This window comes from Hemiscyllium ocellatum, chromosome 43 (assembly GCF_020745735.1).
Source record: "Hemiscyllium ocellatum isolate sHemOce1 chromosome 43, sHemOce1.pat.X.cur, whole genome shotgun sequence".
NCBI lineage: Eukaryota > Metazoa > Chordata > Chondrichthyes > Orectolobiformes > Hemiscylliidae > Hemiscyllium > Hemiscyllium ocellatum.
In genome coordinates, this window is record NC_083443.1 from 17,458,889 (window position 1) to 17,475,347 (window position 16,459).

At 41.6% G+C, this 16,459-nt stretch overlaps 1 protein-coding gene across 6 annotated transcripts in view; it reads left to right on the top strand.

Annotated features, from left to right (window-relative positions):
* The window catches only part of LOC132834932 (cardiac-enriched FHL2-interacting protein), a 102,038-nt gene that overhangs the window by 72,426 nt on the left and 13,153 nt on the right, over nucleotides 1–16,459 (top strand). For 3 of the 6 annotated variants that reach the window (XM_060854089.1, XM_060854088.1, XM_060854090.1), the window contains exon 3: nucleotides 13,698–13,801. The exons of 1 other annotated variant lie outside the window; for it this stretch is intronic. The gene's annotated coding sequence lies outside the window, so the exon portion shown is untranslated. Of the gene's footprint in view, nucleotides 1–5,867; nucleotides 5,920–13,697; nucleotides 13,802–15,158; nucleotides 15,269–16,459 lie in introns of those variants that run through there. 2 more of the 6 variants (XM_060854091.1, XM_060854092.1) reach the window with 2 other exon arrangements.

Sequence of the window (16,459 nt, forward strand, 5' to 3'; positions counted from 1 at the left end):
AGCCAGCGATGCCCACATCCCTCAAATGAATAAAGGAATCTGATTCTATATCCCAACCTCCCTCCAGCACCTCTCATGCACTGCCTGAATTTAGAGTAAAAAAAAATCACCTCATGACCATGTCTTTAGCCTTGTTTAACTCAACCAACCAGATTGAAAACAAATTGTAGGGGATCCTCCAGCAGTAATATTCCCATAGTGTAAATAAAATCTATATAACCGTAATTTTGGCCACCTGAAAGACAGCTGAGAGGAGAAATACTAAATTTCTACAATAATTCAAATACCTTGCTGCATTATAAAGCTGTGTGATGGCACTTTGTTGAATAAAATGAAATAAATGAAGCCTAATATCCAAGAGCATAACCACAGCTGGTGTATAAGTACAATAAAAATGAACTAAACTGTTCTGTGGGGACGTGTTTTCTTGCCGATCTTTTTCAAGAAATGTCGACAGGTTCTGCTTATGATCCCATGTTTTTTTTAGAAATTTTTATATATTGCATTTCTGATTGTTCTGATACTCGCAGATGCTGTGGATTCTTTTTGTTCCTTGGTCCAACATTGCAGTGGTCTCTGTTCCCTTCATTTCCCATGTACTGTATATGTTTGGTAAGGTGGCTCAACAACTAGGATAGGGTTGTGCTGGGGATCCTGCAGTTATGAAAGTGTGGCTTCCATGATATCAAAGGTGTAAAGGCACAGCGTATAATTCCCTTTTCTAATGCTTGTCGAGTGGCTGGGGACTCCTGACCAAAAGAAACTGGGCTTGATCACAGCCAGCAGTGTCAACATCGATGAGAGAGTTCTGCAATAACCATTTGTTGGCCTTTGGAGTCCAAGCGATTTAATCAACTTTGAGATGATGATCCCTACCATGGTATTCCAATTCTGGCATCTGTCACGTCCAAATATTGGCTCGAATCCCCCAGCTTTGCCGAAATATATCATTGGGAATTTTTTTTCAATTCTTGAAGGAAACTGATAAGGTCAACATTTATTGTTGACTCCTCACTGTCGTAGAACATAGAACATGGAATAGTACAGCACAGTACAGGCCCTTCAAACCTCGATGTCGTGCTGACCTTTTATTCTACTCTAAGATCAAACTAACCTACATATCCTTCATTTTACTAGCATACATGTGCCTACTGAAGAGTTACTTAAATGTCCATAATGTGTCTGACTCTACTACCACTGCTGGCAGTGCATTCAACACAGCCACCACTCTCTGTGTAAAGACACTACCTATGACGTCTCCCCTAAACCTTCCTCCAATCAATTTAAAATTATGCCCCCTCATGATAGCCATTACCACCTTGGGAAAAAGTCTCTAGTTATCTATTTTATCCATGCCCCTCATCATTTTCTACACCTCTATCAAGTCATCTCTCATCCTTATTCACTCTGATGAGACAAGCCCTAGCTCCCTCAACCTTTCTTCATAAGACATGCCCTCCAGTCCAGGTAGCATCCTGCTAAATCTCCTCTGCACCCTCTGGAAAGCTTCCACATCCTTCCTATAATGAGGCAACCAGAACGGAACACAATACACCAAGTGTGGTCTGAGCAAGGCTCTATAGAGCTGCAGCATAACCTCACGGCTTTTAAATTCAATCCCCCACCTCATGAAAGCCACACACCTCATTCCTTTTTAACAACCCTATCAACTTGGGTGGCAACTTTGAGGGATCTATGGACGTGGACTCCAAGATCCCTTTGTTCATCCATACTGCCAAGAATCCTGTCTTAACCCTGTAACTTGCAATCAAATTCGACCTTCCAACATGAATCACTTCATACTTTTCCAGGTTGAACTCCATCTACCACTTCTCAGCTCAGCTCTGCATCCTTTCAATGTCCTGTTGCAACCTACAACAGCCCTCCATACTGTCCACAACTCCACGAATTTTTGTGTCGTCGGCAAACTTACTAACCCATCCTTTCCCTTCCTTATCCAAGACATTTATAAAAGTCACAAAGGGCAAAGGTCCCAGAACAAATCTGACAGAACACCACTGGTCACCGAACTCCAGACTGAATACTTTCCATCTACTACTACCCTCTGTTTCTATGGGCCAGCCAATACTGTGTCCAGATAACCAAATGTCTTGTATCCCATGGCTTCTACTTTCTGAATGAGCCTACCTTGGGGAACCTTATAAAACACCTTGCTAAAAAGTCTCATATACCACATCCACTGCTCTACCTGTATCAATGTGTTTTGTCTCATCCTCAAAGAATTCAATAAGACTTGTGAGGCATGGTGTGTCTTTCACAAAGCCATGCTGACTATCTCTAATCAAGCTATGTTTTTCCAAACAATCATAAATTCCTCTATCAGAATCCTCTGTAATAATTTGCCCACCACCGACATAAGATTGACTGGTCTGTAATTCCCTGATGAAGGGCTTTTGCCTGAAACGTCAATTTCACTGCTCATTTGATGCTGCCTGAACTGCTGCGCTCTTCCAGCACCACTGATCCTGTAATTCCCAGGGTTAACTCTATACCCTTTCTTGAACAAGAGAAAAACACTTGCCACCCTCCAATCATCTGGTAATACACCAATGGACAGTGTGGGCACAAATATGATTGCCAAAGGTATTGCAATCTCCTCCCTCACTTCCCATAATAACCTTGGGTAATATCCCATCTGGCCCAGGGGACTTATCTATCCTCATATTTTTCAAAATTCTCAGCACACACTTTTTCTTAACATCAAACTGTTTGAGCATACCAGCCTGTTTCGCATTATCCTCACAAACGACAAGGTCCCTCTCAGTAGTGAAAACTGCAGCAAAATATTCATTAAGGGCCTCCCTGACATCCTCCAACTCCAGGCAAAAGTTCCCTCTACTATCCCTGATTGGCCCTACCCCTACTCTGGCCATTGTCTTATTCCTCACATAAGTGTAGAACGCCTTGGGGTTTTCCTTAATCACACCCACTAAGGCTTTTTCATGCCACCTTCTACCTTTCCTCAGTCCATTCTTCAGTTCCTTCCTGGCTACCTTATAACCCTCTAGAGCCCTGTCTGATCCTTGTTTTCTCAATCTTAAGTAAGCTTCCTTCTTCCTCTTGACTAGATGTTCCCATCCTTTGTCATCCAGGGCTCCTTCACCCTACTATCCCTTCAGTGCCTCAGTGGGACAAACCTATCCAGCACTCGTAGCACTCCCTAAACAACCTCTTCATTTCTGTCATGCATTTCTCTGAGAATATCTGTTCCCAATTCATGCTCCACAGTTCCTGATTAATAGCATTGTAATTCCCCCTTCCCTAATTAAATACTTTCCCATACCGTCTGCTCCTATTCCTCTCCATGACTATAGTAAAGGTCAGCGAGTTGTGATCACTAACACCAAAATGCTTTCCCACCAAGAGATCGGACACCTGACATGATTCGTTCCTAAGCACCAAATGCAATATGGCTTCCCCTTTAGTCAGCCTATCTACATATTGAGTGAGGAACCCTTCCTGGGCACACCTGACAAAATCTGCTTCATCCAAACTGTTTGAACTATCCTCTGATCCGTAGCTCCAGTCCCCATCCCCCTGTCAAACAAGTTTAAATCCTCCCAAAGAGCCCCAGCAAACTCCCGCCCAGAATATTGGTACCCCTCCTTGAATTGTTTGGCTCCTTCAGTCATTTCAGAGTCAACCACATTGCAACATAATCGCCATAAACCAATTTAAGATCATTAGCCAGGCCTGCAGTGTGATGTGCATTTTAAAAGCTGCTTACAAAAGTATTCAAGCCCCTGTAATAAATTGGTTTATACAGTATGCTTTTTCAAAATAAAAGGAATCATAGAGACAGCCAAGCTCTACTGGATTCCCATGGCAATGCCTTGCCTTATCAGGATCTATTTGATTGACTATTAAGATTGACTGTTAAGTATCTTGATGCATCTTCATGTTATTTACAGCCCAGTCATATAGACCCTCTTCTCATTCTTTATAAAATAGTGTTGTGTTTTTCAAGTCTGTTTCGGGAATCCTAGTTCTGATCAGTGCAAGATGAAACGTTTGAACTTCTTGGCTCCTCTTTGCAATGTTTAAATCACCTTTAGGCCAGATCATGTTAAGATGGAAAATTTTCTCCCCAAAATGACAATAGTGAATTAGATGGTTCTTTTACAACAGCCAATCGTTGTTTCATTCTCAACTCCAGATTATATTAGATTCAAATTTTGCCAGCTACCATACCAGGATTCAAATGTTCCCAGAATATTAACTTGGATTACTGGCCCAATGATGATGCCACTATGCCACTGCCTCCCTATCCCTGATTGTTAATGCTATGCAATTCTATTCACTATTTCCATAAACATTAAGCCCTAAAATTACTAGAAGTTTTCTTTTAGCAGGTGGAATCAGCTTCCCTTAAATTTATTACTTTCCATCTGTTGAAATGACACTCAATCCCACTTTTCAGAAACTATACCTCATAATGTTGAGGCACTATTTATTTGGCCAAAAGTGACGCACAGAGTAAATGTGTGTTAGTTTTGAAACATTGGTGTCTGCCATCGTGTACTCCCAACTCAATTAGAGCATAACATCCAATTTATTACCCTAGTCCCACAATTGGCCAGCCCTACCACCCTTTAAGAATTCTACGTCCCTCCAAGTTTGGCCTCTTGCACATCCCTTGTTTCCTTCCCTCTACCATTAGTAGTTTGTCTTCAGCTTCCTTCTTAACCCTCCTAGCATCTCCACCCATTGCTTCCTTTAAGGTGCTCTTTAACTGGTCTCCTGTTTACCTGATCTTATATGTGGCAGGGGTGGGGGTGACCTCTTGTGTGATTACACACTGTGAAGCACCTTGAAATGTTTTCCTATGTTAAAGAAAAGTTGTTATTGTTCTTCGTCTTCTACTAATTTTTATGCTTCTTTGCAATCCCCTGTCAAAGCAGAATCCAAAGCCCCACCTAATTATTGCAGGATAAGTCAGCAGTGAGCAAAGCTATTGCTCCAACTATGACAGATCCTCTGAGGAATACAGTCTGCCTAAACACTTACAGCAACATACATTCAATTAAGATGTACTTGTATTTTATTCCTGATGAAGGGTGTATGCCCGAAACATCGATTCTTTTCTTCCTCAGATGCTGCTTGACCTGCTGTGCTTTTCCAGCAACACACTCTCGATTTTATGAGTCTAGTCCTATCTGCCAACCCTAGTAAACCTCGGCTCTGTAATATGACACATCAGAGCACTTTAAACTGTGCCCATCGTCACCACTTTGTGTGAAGACTAATGTATTATTGCACTGAGAAGGTATCTGTGATCTTTCTTCAAACATCCAAGCTCCATTCTAGGACTGGTGAGGTGTAATCTTCAGAAAGGAGTCTTCAGCATGGACATATCTTTATTAATGATAGAAGGCATGAGACGTGGAATGTGAATGCAGCCTCTGTATAAGATCTATCTGCCTAACTTGTATCGTAAACTTCTGTGTAGGAACCTATAAAATATACTTCTATAACTGAGTTAGCAACCATCTAACATGTAAAGTACAAATCTACTTAAAAAAATAAAAGCCATATTTTCATTCATTTGTTGACTAATGTTGTCAATCTTTTCACTATTAGCGTTACTTGTGGTCTTTGTGTGCAAGTTTTGGAAGAGATCTGATCTGATCTGATCTGAATGGCTCGTGTTTCCAAGGTGGTTCATGGACAATTAGCTCCTCAGAGAGCTCCTCGCTGTGTATATCTATCCTTTGTGGCATCTACTGCCATCTTTTGCCCTTCCTCCTCCCATCTCCCTCTTCTGTTGTTTTAACTTCCATCAGCTCAAGGTCCATGTTGGAGGCAAGAAAGAGCAGCAGGGCTGATCTTCATATCCACAGAAATCCAGGAATATGGAGTTTGAGAGAAGATCCAGATCTTTCCCAGAGCATTCCCAAAGTAAGGATATCATTGAGCCAGAGGCTTGGTGTCATGGTTTCTTTCTAACACTCCCATGATGCATTATGTGACACTCTCTCACATTCATGGCAGTATATAAAGCAAAGCCCCCTTTAGATCAGTCTAATACCATGGACTGTAGAGATAGCATGAACATCAGCCATGAATTCCAAACTCAAAACACTTGCAAAAATGCGCTTGTACTTATAACTAAAAATAGCTTAGTATATTGCCTAATTGGAAACTAGCTGTCTGTCTTGTATTAAATTGGCCTGTGATGTGAACAATGTCAGAGAAGGAAACTGGCATTTTTTTTACACTATACTTCAACTGTTCTTCTTTATGTGGAAGGTGTGCTGCTATTTGGAAAGCACAACACACTTGGAGTGAAAAAGCTTCCACAAAATAATGGGATCTTCCCCATGTTTAGAATTTGCCCCATGCCTGACTTAGACTTCAAGCATTGCTCTGGAGTCACCAGGAATTAAAGATTAGCTTTTATTTTAGCATTAGAACTCTGAATTAAAGGGAGAAAAAAATCATAAGAAGATGAAAAAACATTAGGTAGAATCTTGTTCCCTCACCATTGAAGATTTGGTGGCTTGGGGGTGATTTAATTAGGCAAGAGGGTGGCAGGGATTGTTGGTCCCACCATGACGATTAAACCCATGGCAGCAAGGCCTTGAGCAATCTTGTTCAAAGGGATTGGGTGTCTGGTCAAGAGAACCAGCTGAACAAAGACAAGGATCACTGACTGCCCTAGCAGCCCTTGTTGCCAAATCCTAATCTATGGCATGACCATTGATGGACATTTTGTTCAGCATGAACCAGTTTGGCCCAAAGGGCCTATCTCCGGGCTGTCGAACTCTATGATTCTATGACTCTCTACTGTCCATTTAACCCTCTGTCCACCCTCTTCCCCAGAGCGCACACACACTCACACTCAATCTCTCTCACACACACACAAACAGACTCATACCAATATGCACACACTCACACACACACACACTTACACACACACACACACTCACGCACATGCGCGCACACACACACGCGCGCACACACACACGCGCACACACACACACGCGCACACACACACAGACACATACTCAGTCACACTCTGTCTCTCACACACACGCACATACACACACAATCATGTTCTTACACACACACATACATACACACGCCTTGCCAGCCCTATCCCACCAGCACTCATCTCTCGCCTGGGTCCCATCTCAATTCAAGGTCTCAGGTGGACATCATGCCAGCAGCAGCCATCACCACAGCAGTGGCGCTGCTGAGCACAAGATGAACTACTAGCCTCTGGTTAGCAGCAGCTTTCAGTGGCTGAGATTCCGACCCTTGGGGGTCCGCTGGAACAATGGGAATGAGTGGGAGCATTGCTTGACATTGGGGAGACATGAAGGTCACAGGAGTAAGTGGGGTCTTGAGGTGGCATGGGAGGTAGGTTGGGAGGTAAGGGGGTGAGGGGACATTAGTAAGAGTTGGAGGATATGTCTGTTTTGAGACAAGATTCCACAAATTGGAGATGGGTTTTTTAATCCACTCCCCCACCTGGCAGCCTCTGTCGCAGCCCCTAGACATTTTCATGAATCATTTGGCATGACTGCAGACCACATTGACCTCACAACCATCCACCCTCCAGACCCTCCTAGAAGCCAAATTGGGAATTTTGCCATCCCCCCCCTTACCCACCCTGAGGATGGAAGTCCAGGCCTACATCACTGTTCCTTCAATGTCGCTGGTTCAAAATCCTAGCATTCCATTTCTCACAGCATTAGTGAGTTCAAGTAAGCAGCTGACCAGCTCATTCTCAAGGACAATTAAACTGTGGGCTTAAAGTGCTGGTCAGCAATACCCACTTCCCGTGAATTAATTTTTAAAAAGGACAGTGAATGTGAGAAGCATATGCTATAATAAAAATGGGGTATCATTACTGTCTGTGTGGAAGGAACTGGAAGGGCAATACTGAGAGGAAATCCTTCAGTTTGGAAAACAGACAGGCATTTGTGAACATGAGTCCAGGTTAGTATATTACCTCCTGATGCAAGGATCAAGGATATAACAGAACATCTTTGGAACATTCTCTAGAGTAAGGTATATAGCAGAAGGTCATGGTTCACGTCATAGAATCCTACAGGGTGGAAGCATGCCATTCAGCCCATCGGGTCCACACTGACTCTGCAGAGAGCATCCCATCCAAACCCACCCTCCCAATCCCTGCAACCCCGCATTTTCCATGGCTAACCCACCTAACCTACACATCCCTGGACATGATACACAATTTAGCATGGCCCATCCACTCTAACCTGCACATTTTGGACTAGAGCACCCGGAGGATTTGGTGTTGTGTGATGAGAAATGGCTTAACAATCACTATGCAGTAAATGAGCTTTTAGGAAATAGCAACCACAATATGATAGCATTTTATATAAAGTTCAAAAGCACCATCTTTCATTCTGAAACTAAGGTTATAGAGTACAGTAGGGAAACACACCCTTCAGTACAACTCATCCATGATGAATATATATCCTAAATGAATCTAGTCCCATTTCTTCAATCTGAGCAAAGGAACCTATGAAGTTGTGTTGGGAAAATTATCTCAGATCGATTAGGAAACTGCTGTAAAAAATTGATGATAGACAAGCAATGGCTAATATTTAAACAAGCACTACAAGGCCTACAACTGATTGTAATTCCTCTACAGCACAAACACCCAATGGGAAAGGTGAATCAGTCAAGCAAGTGGCTTCTAAGAAACAGCACTAAACCTGAGCCCTGGATTATAACTGAGCAAAGGTGCACCAGGAAACTAGTATGGAAAGGGGAAAGAGAATATGAATGTGAACTAGGAAGAATGTAAAACTCTTCTCTCAAAATGTGAAGGGATAAAGATGAGCAAGGATAATTTGATTTGATTTAATTTATCACTGGCCCATGTACCAAGGTACAGTGAAAAGTGTTGTCTTACATGCTTTATAGGCAGGTTGTACTATACAAGTGCATCAGGCTAACAGAACAGAGCGGAGGATACAATGTTACAGCTGCCAAGAAGGTGCAGACAGAGACCAACACTAACTTCAAAAAAGTCCATTCATAAGTCTGATAACAGTGGGAAATAAGCTGTTCTTGAATCTGTTCATACATCTACACCAACTTTTATATCTTTTGACCAATGGAAGAGGATGAAAGAGTGTATAACCAGGATGCAAGGGGTCTTTGGTTATGCTGGTTGCTATCCCAAGGCAGTAGGAAGTATAGATGGAGTCAATGGATGGGGCTATGTTCACAACTCTCTGTAGTTTCTTTTGGTCTTAGGAAGAATAGTTGCCATACCATGCTGAGATACATCTAGATAGGACACTTTCAATAGTGCATCTATCAAAACTTGTAAGAATCTTTATGGACATACTGAATTTCCTTCACCTCCTGAGGAAGTAGAGATATTGTTGTGCTTTCTTGATTGTAGTGTCAACATGGGAGGGCCAGGACAGGTAAGTAGTGAATGTCACTACCAGGAACTTGACGGTCTCCACACCACCTCATGCAGACAGGGGCATGCCCTCCACTCCACAACTGTGGGCCCATTACATGTGGAGACAGGAGAAGCTATGAACAACAGGGAAATGGCAGGGAGTTAATTTACCTCCAAAGTATTAGGTAGCCAAGGGATCTGTGTAATCGAACAGCGAAAATAAATTATTACTATCACAGAGATAGCACTTGGAAAATTATTTGAACAAAGGGTAAATTTCCTGGACTTCATCCCAGACTGTTGAAAGGAAATAGCAATAGAGAAATTGGATGCTTTTGTAGTTAGCTTCCATAACTCTATAGATTTTTGTAAGGTTCCTGATAACTGGAAAGTAGCAGGGTTGAAGAGGAGACATTGAGGTTAAGTAATAAATTGCAGACTTGTTAACTTGACTCCCATAAAAGGGAAATGTTAAGCTATGATAAAAGATGCTGCAACTGAACATTTGGAAAATAATGGGAAAATTGGACATAGTCAACATGGATCTGTGAAATAAAAATAATGCTTGACAAAATGTAAGTGAAAATGATTGGGAAGAGTAGGTTTTCAAAGGGATCATGATGTCCTTGTTCACGAGGTTGTAAAACTAACATGCAGTTTTACCAAGATATTAGAAAGGCATTCATACGTTATGTTGGCATTAATTTCAAGGTGATTTGAGTAAAGATGCATAGAGCCTTGGTGTAACTGCATTTGAAGTAATGTGTAGAGTTTTGTCTCTTGGTCCAAGGACAGATATACTAATCACAGAAGGAGTTTAATGGATTATCACCTGAGGAGATGGGATTGTTTTATTAAGAGAGATTGAGGAAACTTGGTCTGTATTCTCTGCTATTTTGAAGAATGAAAGGTGAACTCGCTGAAACTTACAAAATTCTTAAAAGGCAAGATAGGGGGATGGGAATCTAAATTCAGCAGGGGGGTGGGAACCTTAATTCAACAGGGGGGTGGGAACCTAAATTGTAGTTCCACTATCCAGGAGGTTGAGAGTAGTGAGGTTAGAGGTAAGGTTTCAAGGTCACAAGAGTGCATTGGCAAGCAGGAAGGTGATTTGAAGTGTGTCTACTTTAACACCAGGAGCATCCAGAATAAGGTGGGTGAATTTGCAACATGGGTTAGGAACCGGGACTTCGATGTTGTGGCCATTTTGGAAACTTGGATAGAGCAGGGACAGGAATGGTTGTTGCAGGTTCCATGATTTAGATGTCTAAGTAAGAACAGAGAAGATGGTAAAAGAGGTGGAGATGTGGTATTGTTAGTCAAGGATAGTATTACAGTGGCAAGAAGGATGTTTGAGGACTCGTCTACTGAGGTAGTATAGGCTGAGGTTAGAAACAGGAAAGGTGAGGTCACCCCTTGTTGGGAATTTTCTATAGGCCTCTGAATAGTTCCAGAGATGTAGAGGAAAGGATTGCAAAGATGATTCTGGATAGGAGAGAGAGGAACAGGGTAGTTGTTATGGGGGACTTTAATTTTCCAAATATTGACTGGAAATACTATGTTTGAGTACTTTAGAAGGGTTAGTTTTTGTCCAATGTGTGCAGGATGTAGACACAATATGTAGACAGGCCAACAAGGGTCGAGGCCAAATTGGATTTAGTTTATTTGGAAGTAGGAGTGAAGGAATAGTGCTCCAAAAGCTAATGCTTCCAAATAAACCTGTTGGGCGATAACCTGGTGTTGTGTGATTTTTAACTTTGTCCACCCCAGTCCAACACTGGCTCCTCCAGATCATAAAATAAACACTAAGTTCTTTCACATTTTTTAAAACTAGTAGCCAGGTAACTTGTTACCTGATGAAGGAGCAGTGCTCTGAAAGCTAGTACTTCCAAATAAACTTGTTGGACTATAACCTGGTGTTGTGTGATTTTTAATTTATTTTATTTTTAATTTATTTTAGTTTTAATATCAATTGAAAATCAGCATCATTAGAATATTAGTACAACTACAACAGACAGATTTCTTACCTATTTTATATTTTGAATAATTGACTCAGAAATTGAATTGCATACATGTGTGTGATTTTCAGTCCACTAAAAGTTATGTGGTTGACTCTTTAAAGGCTCCAATCTAATGGTTCCTAGGATCAGAAATTCCAAGTCTCTATCATTGCACAAAGCCAGTGTTAAAATTCCCATGGCCTTCATTGACTTTACACATCAATTATAGACCAACACTTCAACCCATTGATTCAACTCTCCAACTGTACAGAATCACAGAATTGAAGGAGGCCATTTGTACCATCATATCTGCACTAGCCCTCCAAATGAGCAATTCACTTAGAGCCATCCTCCTGCTTTCTTCCTTTAACCTACATGTTGTTCCTTTTCAAATAACAGTCTGATTTGTTTGAAGCTCTACCAAATTGTTAGACATTGCATTCCAGACTCCCAACTCCTTGCTGCATGAGAAAGCTTTTTCTGATATAAGTTTTGCTCCTCTTGACAATTACATTAAATCTGTGCCCCTTCACGCTTAATTCTTAGTGGGGGCAGTTTCTCCCAATCTACTCTGCCCAAGTCCCTCATGATTTTGAGTAACTCCACCAGATCTCTTCTCAGCCTTCTCTTCAAGAAAATAAAATCCTAACTTCTCCAATCTATCTTCACAACTGCAGTTGCCCATCCCGGGAAGAATTCTGGCAAATTATCACTTCTCCAACCTCTCCAATGTCTTCCTAAAGTGGAGTGCCCTGCCAGACAATATTCCAGCTGAGGACGAACCAGTGTTATGTACATATTCAACATAATCTTCTTGCTCTTGTACTCTATGGCCTATTAATAACATCCAACACATAGTATGTCTTATTATCCTGAACCTGACCTGATGCCTTTAATGACCAAGTCTGGTCTCCCTGTTACAGGAAAGCTATTATTAAGGTGGAGAGGGTTCAGAAGAAATTAAACAGGATGTTGTCAGAAATGGAGGGTTTGAGTTATAAGGAGAAGCTGAATAGGCTGGGACATTTTTTCACTGGAGTGTAAGACCTTGAGGGGTGGTTTATAAAATCATGAGGATTATATAAAAGGTGAATGGCAGGTTTCTTTTCCTTAAGGTAGGGGGTTTCAAGACTAGGGGCATATTTTTAAGGCAAGAGGAGAAAGATTTAAAAAAGACATGAGGGACAACATTTTTTTTACACAGAGAGTGGTTCGTGTATGCAATGAACCTCCAGAGGAAGTGGTGGATGTACAGTTACAACTTTGAAAAGACATTTAGATAAATGCGTGAAAAATAACTGTTTGGAAGGACATAGGCCAAGTGCAGGCAGGTGGGACTAGTATGGTCAGCATGGACTATTTGGACCAAAGGGCCTCTTTACATGCTGTGTCATTCTATGACTTATACAATCTAATTTAAGCAAATTCAGCTATTTAATAACACCTACCTACAACCAAACATGTCCACCCCATCTCTACACTCCTGCTGTCGCTTTTTCCAAAATAGAAAATGCAGTGTAAACCATTTTCGGATAACAGTTACAGCAGTGGATGAGCTCAGTGCTATGGACACCCTGCTTAACATTAATGCTGTGATCTTGGAGTCAGCAATTTCTTAGCTTTCAATGCAATTACAATGGAGGCCTTATGATCAGAATGTTTCCAGATTCGATCAGCGCGGGGTGAGTAGAGCTCAGGCAGAGCAGTCAGGAGAGGGATATGATCCAGATGTGCGTCCCATCACCAGCCGGCATTCTGTCAAAAATTGTGAGTATTGTGCAATCATCAGTTAAAGTCAGGACTCAGCTTTAATGTCGTATCATTCTGTTTCAATCAGGCTGTCTGCACTGACAGCTTCAACACATGCATGGGACAGAAGGGGGTCCTGCAATTCATGTGGCCCTGGCCCAGCTTGAGGCAATTTAGGAGAATAAAAGGGGACGCACAAAGAGGAAGGAAAACAGAAGATACTTTTACCAAAAGTAAATTCTACTCTGTCTTCTATTTTGAAGCTGCCCCAACATGGGGTCATCAAATATATCAGGGACAAGCTAATATGCTTACAGTACATTAAGAATTTGAAAGATCAGCAGTTTAATATTCAATGTGATCACTTTTGTCCAGTATATTAGTTTGCAATCAGCATTTCTGCCTTGGTCCCTTTCCACGGGCCGAGAGAGTTCAAGTAATGTCAAAATTGCTGAAGGTCACAGCTATGCTTAATCAAAGTTTTACTAGCAAAGGATCCAGTTCATTGCACTAAATTTAACTTCTCGCTATAGATGGGCAGCAATGAGACCAAATGAAGGTGGGACAGGAGGCTTTAAATGTACAGGAACCCTGGTCAGAATGCACACAAGCCTTCCCAGTACAGCTGACACAGCAGGTATGTTTCAGGAGAGAAACTTTTCGTCAGTCATGTATGAATGTGTGCTATTTATTATTCATTGCAATTGAAACACAAATTACTCATCTGTTTCAAAGTGCCTGTTACGGCATTATTAACAAGGTCCATGTTTCTATTTACAACTGAAAAATTAATTAATTGATTGATCTGAAAATAAAAATAGGGTCTCACATCTTGTGCTGTTTCCAAAGTTCCGGGCTCAAAGCCTGACCTCTGTCTCTGAACTCGGCTGAGTTTTAACAGCTTCTGAATGCTCTCGGTGGTTGTCCATGAAACGGCAGTGGCAACAACCATGAATATCTACCAAGCTGAGCTTAGCCTTTCACATCAGAGGAAGGTGCGAACAGTTTGCTCATTTGACCTCGCTAGAGGAAGCATCAATCAATGAGGAATTAATGACTCTCGTCCAGACAATAATATACGTTCTCCCGGCGCTTCTTGACAAAATTAGCTCAATTTGTACCTTCCTTTGTCACCAAAGCTCAGTCATTGCAGATGGAGGCACTAAAGGAGGAATGCAGGTATCGTAAATCATAGTTAATTTGCAGAGACATAAAAAAACCATTGCACCTGAGCTCTTGTTTTCAAGCAAAAAAAAAGAGTAGAACTTTTCTGTTGCTGATCTAAGAAAAGTCCAGCAATTCACAAGGAGGGTGGCCTGCAAGGGAAAGGGTTAAAATACCTGCAGGATCCAGATTTACAGAATGACTTAAATCTCTGATAAACCCATGGAGGGGACCTAAAGAGAAACAGCCACAGGGGGCTACATGGGGATCCTGGAGCACCTGTTCCAAACACTTTTCATTACATGCAATGTATCGGTGTTACCAAAGCAGGATCCAGGGGAGGGCGCGGATTCAGTTTCAGACAGTATGCTTTCAAAACTTTTTCAGATGTTCTCGTACTTTGACACTCCAGTAAGTAGTAGTTAGTCAGGAGATTCTCTACTTTGTGGTCCACTCTGCCTTCTACTGGTGGGGCAGTTGTCAGCAGATAATCCCTGTTTGATTTCAAGCTTTTCAATTAATTCATTCAATTGTTTACATCTCACGTTGTTGAGAAAAGTTTGAAAACAGACATTCTACATCATAAAACACTAGGTCATTTTATATTTCAGATACATTTCACACATAAATGTTTGATTGGATGCCTGTGTGAAATATGCAGTAAATACAACTGTTCATAAGTAAACTGAAATGAAGTATTTTATATTATGACACTAATGAATAAGTGTTTTATTCAAGTGCATCAGATAAATACATTCATACTAAAATGCATTAAGCATATGGCACTGAATTACCATTCAAATTATCCTTCATATTTCTATTGCTAACAGCTAATGTAACAACTAGACCCCAGGTGAGGTTACTGAATTTGTTGCGGATTCAGACAGAGATATTAACCATCGAGACCAAGGAACTGAGAGCATTGTTTCCAAGTTTGCAGGTAACACAAATAAAGGGGGAGGGACAGTAGTGTCTCCTTGCAAGGTGAAGGATGCTGTGAAACTTGAAAGGGTTCAGAAAATATTTACAAGAATGTTGCAGGGTTGGAGGGTTTGAGCTATAAGGAGAGGCTGAATAGGCTGGAGCTATTTTCCCTGGAGCATTGGAGGCTGAGGGGTGACCTTGTAGAGGTTTATGGAATAATTAGGAGCATAGATAACAGTTCAAGGTCTTTTCTCCAGGGTAAGAGAGTCCAAAACTAGAGGGCATAGGTTTAAGGTGAAAGGAGAAAGGGGGAAAGATTTAAAAGGGACCGAAGGGGCAACTTTTTCATGCAGAGGGTGGAGCATGTATGGAATGAACTGCCAGAGGAAGTGGTGGAGGCTGGTACAACTACAACATTTAAAAGGCATCTGGATGGGTATATGAATAGGAAGGGTGGGAGTGGGACTAGATTAACTTAGGATATCTGGTCAGCATGGATGAGTTGGACCAGAGGGTCTGTTTCCGTGCTGCACATGTCTATGATTCTATTGGGGGGAGGCTGCAGAAGTACTTGGACAGGCTAGGACAGTGGGCAAAGAAGTTGCAGATGGAAGACAATGTGGGAAAGTGAGAGGTTATGCATTTTGGTCAGAAGATTAGAGGCACAGACTATTTTCCAGATGGGAAAGGCTTCGGGAATTTGAAGCATGAAGAGTCCTATGAGTCCTAGTTCAGGATTCTCTTAAGGTTAACATGTAGGTTCAGTTGACCATTAGGAAGGCAAATGCAATCTTAACATTCATTTCATGAAGGCAAGTCCTTCATTCGAGGAAATTTCTTGTAAAACCTCCTCAGAACCCCCTCCAAAGCCAGCACGTTCTTCCCTAGGTACGAGGCCCAAAACTGCACACAATATTTCAAATGTGGTCTGACCAGAGTCTTACACAGCCTCAGCATTACATCTCTGCTCTTGTATTCAAGCCTTCTAGCTCCTTTGATCAGATTGCTAATGTATAACGTGAATAGTTGTGGCCCCAACAACGACCCCTGTGGAACTCCACTCGTCACCAACTGGTATCCTGAAAAAGACCCCTTTTATCTCCACTCTCTGCCTTCTGCCAGTCAGCCAATCCTCTATCCATGCTCAAACACTGCCACTAAAACCATGGGTCTTATCTTATTTAACAGCCTCCTGTCCATCACTTTT